This window comes from Mesoplodon bidens (assembly GCF_964165515.1).
Source record: "Mesoplodon bidens genome assembly, chromosome: 1".
In the NCBI taxonomy this organism is placed as follows: Eukaryota; Metazoa; Chordata; class Mammalia; order Artiodactyla; family Ziphiidae; genus Mesoplodon; species Mesoplodon bidens.
In genome coordinates, this window is record NC_138176.1 from 93,722,531 (window position 1) to 93,731,707 (window position 9,177).

The window sequence follows — 9,177 nt, forward strand, 5'->3', positions numbered from 1 at the left end:
ACTTAATTCATTAATATGGTTGCAAAACATTTTCTGAGCACATATAATAACCCCCAACATTGTAGTCAGACATTGCCCTGCGCTCAAATGATACAAAGAAAAGAGAGGCTGCCCCAGTCCTCAAGGAGCTTATTGTCTAGGGGGAAACTCAATAAACCAGTGGTCCCACTACTTTCTGGTGACCACTTTGATAAATCGTGCTTTGGAAGCACAGAGAGGGACAGGTAAATTACACTGTAGGCTGAGACAGCTTCCTGTAGAAAATGACCCTTGATCTGAGTTTTAAAGGAAAAGTAGAAGTTAGCTAGCTAGAGGATGAAGGGAGAGGATGTGACAGTGTGGACAAGAGCAGGTTAGGATGCTCAGCTTTGGAAGGCACTGTTGGCAGTGGCTTGGCTCCTTCATGGTCCCAGAACATGCAGAACACGTCTACCATGGTTCTAGCTTTCCCTGGGTAACTTTGACCCTTGGGGGTCTGGTGACATCACTTCCTCCTTTCATTCCTCCACGCCCAGAACTTGCCATTGGTGGTGGCTTGCCATTGTTGCTCACTTCTGCTTGCCTCACCATCCTGATTGACTTAACTCTTCCATCACCTGTGTAACCAATTCACTGTAATACATGTCTTCTGCTCCAAAGACCAAAAAAAAAAAAAAAAAAAAGGTGTGAAGGGATGGAAACAACAGACAGTATCATTTCTGATAGGAAACTGCAATTACCTGTGAATGGCTGGGGTGAACGGATGTGTGAGAGTAGAGGAGTGGGAAGCAGCCGCATAGCACAGGGAGATCAGCTCGGTGCTTTGTGACCACCTAGAGGGGTGGGATAGGGAGGGTGGGAGGGAGGGAGACGCAAGAGGGAAGACATATGGGAACATATGTATATGTATAACTGATTCACTTTGTTATAAAGCAGAAACTAACACACCATTGTAAAGCAATTATACTCCAATAAAGATGTAAAAAACAACAACAACAAAAAAAAAACAAGAGAAGTAGGGTGTTAGGTGCTAAACTGAAAGCAACAGGGAGCCATTGATGGATTAAGTAGGAGTCTGATTAGCATTTAGTAAGATCACCTTGGTAGCAGTGCAGAGAATGGGTTTATTGGGGTTGGCCATGCTCAGCTTAGCAGTAGAAAAACTATTTAGGAAACCGTTTCAATAACCTAGGGAAAGATGATACTGGCAGGGGCTAGGCAGTAGTTCTCAAACATTTTGTTCTCAGGAGCCCTTTATACTCTTGAAAATTATTAAAGGCTCCAAGATAGCTGACTTAGTTCTCCACAGCACATGCAGACAGAACAAGGTGATAGAAAAGAGATTACCTGCTGATGAATATTTCTGTTTAAGAGCCAGGATAACGTCTCAAAAATCTCTCAGCTGACTCTCTTCCAGTACTTAAACTAGTCACTGAAAAGAGGGGGCAGGGGAAGCATCATGCCTGGTTTAAACTAATCATGATTCTGTCTCTGGGGCCAGGGTTGGGGCTGGATCCAGCCTCCTCTGAAGCTTATAGAGGCACCTACTAGCAAGGAAGGCAGTGGAAAGGGTAAGTGCCATTAGGGCGGCAACTATTGGTGGCAGTTATAGGATTCATCAATGTAGAAGTTGTCAGTTAAAAGTCCCATGTCTAGTGATGATTAACCAGAGAGATAATGAAGTAAGATGAGCTGAGACCTGAGGACTGGACTCTAAGGAACACTGACACTTAAGGGATGAACAAACGAAAAGCAAGCTCTGAAAGAAACTCTGGGACAGAAGGGACAGTGGTTAGAAGCATGTGGCTCTAAGTCAGACTGCTGGAGTTGAGCGCTATGAATGCTATTAGCTGTCTGGTCTTGAGAAAATCACTTAGATGTTCTAAACCTAAGTTTTCTCATCTATAAGATGATGGAAATAATTATGCTATTTCATTAGTGCTATTAAGAGGATTAAATACAGTAATTGTGTAGTTGGCACAGAACCTTAATAAAGGATCTGCTTCAGAGATGGAAAGATAATCAGATGTAACAGAAGCCAGGAGAGAAGGGAATTTTTAAAATATCTCCAGTGGTAAATACTGAAAAGAAGTCGTTTAAGGTAAGAACTGTCAAGAGATACTTAGGGGTTGTCCTATTCACATTTTTAGCATCTACTATTGGCTTATATTAAACTAGCAGTCAACTAAATAAGATCTTTTTAGACAAACTCCAGCCAAACTAAGGGCTCCCTCTTTCTGTACCTGTGTAGCTGACCGCAAGATTTAGTTTATCCACTACATTGTATCTAACCCTTGGTTTTAATCCAGTGTTCTAGCCTGACAGGACTAATTTGAATCTTTGATCTATTTGCTTACATCAGATGGCATTTCCAATGTTAATGTCATCTGCATGTTTGCTGTGTATATCTTGTATATTTTTATCTATTTTAACAGTTAAGTGGTAAGAATATTTAAAAGGGAAGTTACTTTTCTCTAAGCTTCGTTCAATTTCCTCATCAGTAAAATGAGTATAATTATATTTATTTCACATAGGGTTGCGATAAATAAGTAAATGTCTGAACGTGCCTAGTACTGTGTGTAGCACAAAGAAGATGTTCCTACGTTCTTCCTGGTTCCCTCCTCTCTTCTTCCCTGTATCACTTTTTCCTTTTTCTCTCCTTTCTTTTAAAATTTCTTTAAAACTTTGTTTTAACATACTACCTTGCTTACAAAGAGAAACTACGTATAGAATAGGACAGTGTTTTGAAATCCAACTGGCTAGAATAAACTGAATTTCATGCTTTGAATTGGGACAGTTCCCTTAAGTAAATATAAAGGCATAAATATATTTCTGTCTCCTTTTCTCATGATCCCCTAATCCCTACTTACACACTCCACCTCCCATCACCTCCTCCCACATCCCCTCTAGCCCCTCCAAGCAGATCATAGTCACTTCACTGCTAATAGAAATATATTCACTGAGTATCTACAGTGTGAACAGCCTCAGGTTAGGACTGAAGTTAAGATACTATAAGCCGAAAACAATCTTTCTGCCTTTTAGGACCTAATGAACTCAGAGTATCTGGGTTTAATCCCCTTAGAGTCTCTCCATTCTCCTGTAAATCAACTACCTCATGGTAACACCTGGGGGAAAGAAAGAAAGAAGACCTCTTGTGGACTTTTGCCCTCTCTCCCAGGTAATATGTACATTTTATACGTGTATTCTTTCATGCTTGAACAAATATTTCTGAAACTTCTATTATGTGCCAGTGCCAGGCATGATTATAAGTACTAAGGATATGTGGAGAACAAGGCAGGCAATGTCCCTGTTCTCATGGGATTTACAGTCTAGAGTGGGGATACAGACAATAAACACAAAGAAAAATGCTTGAACAGGACAGTATTGGACATAAATGTGATATAGAACATTTGAACAAGTGACGTGCTCCAGAGTAGCTCGTTTAGGTTGGGTGGGCAGGAGAAGTCCCTCTAAGCAGGTGACATTTCACCTGAGACCTGAATCACAAGAACCAGTTACACTAAGATCTAAAGAACATTCCAGACAGAAGAAACACTAGTCCAAAGCCCCTGAGGTAGGGATAAAATCGCTGTGTTCACAGGGCTGAAAGGAGGCCAGCGTGGCTGGATTACAGCACCCAACGGGGAGAGTGGCATGAGATAAAGTGGGAGAGCCACAGGCCCAGTCACCGGGAAAGGCCTTGCAAACCTGGAGGCCTGTTAGAATGTCCTGGGGAGCTTTAAAAACTATGTGGACCCTCCTCCAGAGATTCTGATTCACTTGATCTGAGGTGGAGCCCAAGCAACTAAAGTTCTCAGGGGATTCCTCTGTGCAGCCAGGGTTGAGAATCAGTGATGTCTGTGTTTCACAAGCTGTGGTAGGGAGTTTGTATTTTCTCCTAAGTGGAATGGGAAGTCACTGAAGGGTATTAAGTGGAGGAGAGATGGGATTTGAGTAATTTTTTTAAAAGATCCCTCTAACTTCTATATGGAGGATGGATTTAGTGGATCAAGAGAGGAAACAGGTGACTGTTGTCTTTTTGTGGACATATGCTTTCATTTCCCCTGGGTAAATACCTAGGAATGGAATTGCTGGAAATAACCCAAATGTCAATCAGAAGTTGAATGGAGGGGCTTCCCTGGTGGTGCAGTGGTTGAGAGTCCGCCTGCCGATGCAGGAGACATGGGTTCATGCCCCGGTCCGGGAAGATCCCACATGCCGCGGAGCGGCTGGGCCCGTGAGCCATGGCCGCTGAGCCTGCGCGTCTGGAGCCTGTGCTCCGCAACGGGAGAGGCCACAACTGTGAGAGGCCCGCGTACCGCAAAAAAAAAAAAAAAAAAAAAAAAAAGTTGAATGGATAAACACACTGTGATAGGTTTTCATACAAATAAAATACTACTCAGCAATAAAAACAACTACTGGTACATGCAATAACATAGATGAATCTCAAAACCATGATGTCGGGCCAAATCAGGCAGACACAAAAGCACGTATACTATACTAACCCTCTTATGAGGAATAACAATCAGAAATGGTAGCCTCTAGGGGGTAGAGACTGACTGTAAGGGGGTTAGTAGGGAATTTATTAGGGTAATGGAAATGTACTACATCTTGATTACATGAGTATACACGTTTATCAAAGCTCATTTGAACTGTACACTTAGAATCTGTACATTTCATCGTATGTGGATTTTGCCTCAATTCAAAAAATGAAAAAGGACTACCACACACGTACTAGAATGATTTTTAAAAAATTCCAAGTGCTGGAGAGGATGCGGAACAACTGGAACTCTCAGATGTTACTGGCAGGAGTGCAAGATGGAAAATAGTTTGGCAGTTTCTGATAAAATTAAACAGGCACTTACCATATGATTCAGCAATCTCACATCTAGCTATTTACCCAAGAGAAAGAAAATATGTCACACAAAGACCTGTATGTGAATGTGTATATAGAAAAGCAACAGGGGTTACAGTAAGGAGGATCTTTGCAGTGTCCTGGTGAAAGATGATGGCATAGTCTAGGCTAAGGAGATGGAGATGAAAGATTGGAGATGGTGTGGAGATAGGATATGGAGATGAAGAGAAGTCAACAAATTCAGGATATATTCTGGAGGTAGAAGCTGAGGGAACCCCATTGTTGATTGTGTGAGAAGAAGAGAGGAATCAAGAATGACTTTTTGGTTTTTCATAGAAGCATCTGGATGGGTGATGCTGTCATTTACGGAGATGCGGAAGCGTGGGATGAGTAGGCTAGGGGAGAGGAAAATCAAGAGCTCTTTTTTTTTTTTTTTTGCGGTATGCTGGCCTCTCACTGCTGTGGCCTCCCCTGTGGCGGAGCACAGGCTCCGGACATGCAGGATCAGTGGCCATGGCTCATGGGCCCAGCCGCTCTGCGGCATGTGGGATCTTCCCGGACCGGGGCACGAACCCGTGTGCCCTGCATCGGCAGGCGGACTCTCAACCACTGTGCCACCAGGGAAGCCCAAGAGCTCTTTTTTAACCATGTTAAGTCTGAGATGTTTATTAGACTTCTTGGATATTTCAGCAACGGATTTCTGGAAAAGATGCTTCCATCTTTTATTGCTAAAATATAAACTTTCAATCTGGTCCAGTGGAGGATGCTGTGATGATAGGTGGCAGTGGAATGTAGTTCCTTGAATTTGTGATAGAGTCAGGATCAGGCTTATGAGGAGCAGAATTAGATATACTTTAATGTTTCTGTATGATTGTGGACCCAACAGATAGAGAGAATAAAAAAAAATGTTGAGGATGAAATGAAACAATAAATAGTTTAATCCAAGCAATGGTGTAGTCACCTGACTGGAGGTTTCTAAGAACTAATGAGGCTTGAAAATTAGAAAATGATATGATTTGGATTTAGGGATGTTAGTTATCTGCTGCTACATAACAAACTACCCCAAAACTTATATTAATAACAACATAAATGTTTATTATCTTCCACAGTTTCTGTGGATTGGGAATTTGGGAACAGCTTAGTGAGTTTTGTTTTTTAGCAGGAAGGGCTTAATTGTTGTTGTTGTTGTTTTAATATTTTTCAGGCTTAAGAAGTGTTTATAAAGCTTTTAATTCCCAGTAGGAAAATGTTGTCTGAATGATTGTTCTAATAGCGAACCACTGTAAATTGTTTCAACTGCATTTGGGACAGAGGGAGAGAGATTATTTTCAAAGCACCATAGCTTTCTTCATGAGGTCAGAGGTACACTGGTTTGTATTATTGCGACATCCATTAGGCGATCTTTCCTTCAGCATGGGCTTTATTTGTCAGAAGGGCCTTAGGCTTGACCTCCCAATTTGGCTGAAGATTTACTGATGAGATTCACAACCTTTGGGTTGCTCTGATATTTCAACATATTTGCCAAGTTCTGGGGCACATCCTGGAAGGCCGTCATAACTTCTGGATCCTGCATGGCCGCAAGAACCTCTGGATCACTAATAATTTCATTGAGCCCAAGCATTCCTGCCATTCCAGGCATACCCCCTCCCATTCCAGGCATTCCTCCAGGAAAATTACCAGGTGTTGGCCCAGGAAAGCCACCAGAGAAATAGCCATATTGAGTTCCTGATTGTCTTCTGACTTTTTCCTCCCTCTGGGCTCTCTTTTGTTCTTCCCGAGCCTTCTTAAGCCTTTCTATTTTTTCTTTGATCTCTCGCTCTTCATGTTTTCCCTCATACTTTCTCTGATGTTCAGCAATTTTCTGGGCCCTTGGTTGAACTTCTTTCAGCATTGCACTAGCATCTTCATCATAATCCAGTTTAAAGGCAAGGGCAAGATCATGGACTGCTTCTACACAATGGCCCAGAGGTATGTGCGCTTTCCCTGCCCACTTGTAAGGCTGAGCTGAATCAGGATTTATTTCAATATCTCTGTCACAGTCTCAGATGACAGCATTTGGCTTCTGTAATTTGATGAAGACACTGGCTCTCTTGGCATATGGAATGGCCAAGCAAGGATTCAGCTTGATGGTATCTGTGAACAAGTCAATGGCTTTCTGTAGTTCACCATCATTTAGGGCCTCAGTGGCAGCCACATTTTTATCCTTTGCCTCATCCATCATCCCCTCAGTTATCTCAACATTTTCATCTCCCATTTCTTGAGGGGGCATCCGTGTCTGGTTCAATCGCACCTTCAATTTCTAGATCACTTTCCTCACTTGATGTTTCATCTGTCTTTATGTTTTCCTCTGCTTTCTCACTGTCTGGTTTTTCTTTCTTGGTATGTGCTGATTTAGTTTTATGAGTATCAGGTGGTATTTTACCTCCAATGACCTCCACTCACTCCCTCAGGAAGTGCATTTCTTCAGTGTTCAGGACACTGGCATCCTGCTTACACATTTTCATGAAGGTTCAAAGCTCGCTCACTTTGGGAAGGTCCATGGTCTGGCAAGGCTGAGGCTGAGGTCAGATTCCAGCCCAGGGAGCTAGCTCAGTGTGACTATGTAGAAGCGTGAGGCTGCTTAGTTTTGAGTCCAGGCCTCTCTTAAAGTCGCAGTTAATATGTTGGCCTGGGGCTACAGTTTTTGAAGGCTTGACTGGGGCTAGGGAATCCTTTTCCCAGATGGGTGATTCATACACATGGCAAGTTAATGCTGACTGTTTGTAGGAGGACTCAGTTTCTTACCATGTAGATGACTCCTTGGGCTGCACGAGTAGCTGGCTTCCTCCACAACAAAAAATCCAGGAGTGTGCAAGGAAGAGGAAGCAATGTCTTTTATGTACTAGCTTCAGAAGTCACTCTCCATCATTTCCACAATATCCTATTGATTACAGGTCAACATCATTCAGAGTAGAAGTGTCTACACAGGGAAGTGACTGACAGGAGGAGAGCATCGTTGGAGGCCCTTTTGGAGGCTGGTGTCAGCTCCCTTTTTAAGTTTTGTAGTTTATGATATATTAGTAGTATAAAGGGACTCATCTTCGTAGTGTTGTATGAGAAAAATTCCCCTAGATACTCGTGGCTCCAGACCTCATATGCAATTCAACCAGCTTTAGAAGATATCATCAAAAGAATTTGAGAAGATAAAATTTTTTGAAAGCAATAAGCGTTTTTTAAAACATTGAGAAGGCTTACAATTAAATATAGTAGTGTTCTAAAAATCACACACATGGTATTAGTATTTTTGTGTAAAGGAATCTGTATATTTAGTGTTTTAAGTTTTTATAATGTTTAGGAGAATACGACCTATTGGAATGACACATTGTATGTGTAATGCTTATTTAAAATGTGTAACTAAGTAATTTATTTACATTTGTGATTTTAAGTGGAAGTCTTTCAAATGTAAATACACTATTAGACATTTTAAAAACTTAAAATTAACATATTTATAAGATTAATTTATTAGATATATGTGAATTACTTAAGTACTTGGAAAGTGTTTTTTGGTTTTGGTTTTGGTTTGTGTTTAGGTCAGACAACTGAAGAACTTAAAAAAAATAAATTGAATATATTAAATTTATAAATGTAGTTAAAATATTTAAAGTAGGTTAATTAACTGTGACCAAACATTCATCAAAAGTCCCCTTAGAGGGACTTCGCTGCTGGTCCAGTGGTTAAGACTCTGCACTCTCAATGCAGGGGACCCTGGTTTGATCCCGCACGTCTCAACGAAGATCCTGCATGCGGCAATTAAGACCCGGCCAAGTCAAATACAAAAATAAATATATATATTTTAAAAAGCCCCTTTAGAAGGGGTTGTTTAAATTTAGCTATATCTATAAAATTTTATAAATTTATAAGCTTACAGGAAAATCTCCTTGGGTTTTTATTTTGTAAATTCAAGCATTAATTTTTCAAAACCAAAGTAACTTTTGAATACTTTTCCTTGAATGCACAAAAGTTAACCTTAAGTAAATAGATTCACTTTACTTGGATGGCAGTGGGGGAAGGGGGAGAAGAGAGATTTTGGCTGATGGGCCAAGTCTTGCCTGACTAAGCTTGGGCCTGACTCTTGTTCCTGCCTGATGGCTGAGCTGGTCCGCCAATATGAGCTTTTCCCTGCTAGGGCCAGAAGGGGTGAGGGGGAGGGCAGGGAGCCAGGCCTCCACCTGGATTGTCTGTTCCCCCCTCCCACCTCCTTGATCTCACTGTGCTCTGTGCATGTAATAAGTGCATCACTAGCCTTAATACCAATTTACAGCATGATTCTCACTCTCTCCAAAGAAGCTGAGCACATGGTATAA

The 9,177-nt window shown here is 41.5% G+C and overlaps 1 pseudogene across 1 annotated transcript; it reads right to left on the reverse strand.

Moving 5' to 3' along the window:
• Positions 1-6,245: 6,245 nt before the first annotated feature.
• Positions 6,246-7,374, reverse strand: LOC308615256 (hsc70-interacting protein-like; annotated as a pseudogene). The gene has a single exon. The product of its transcript is annotated as a hsc70-interacting protein-like (transcript).
• Positions 7,375-9,177: the final 1,803 nt, after the last annotated feature.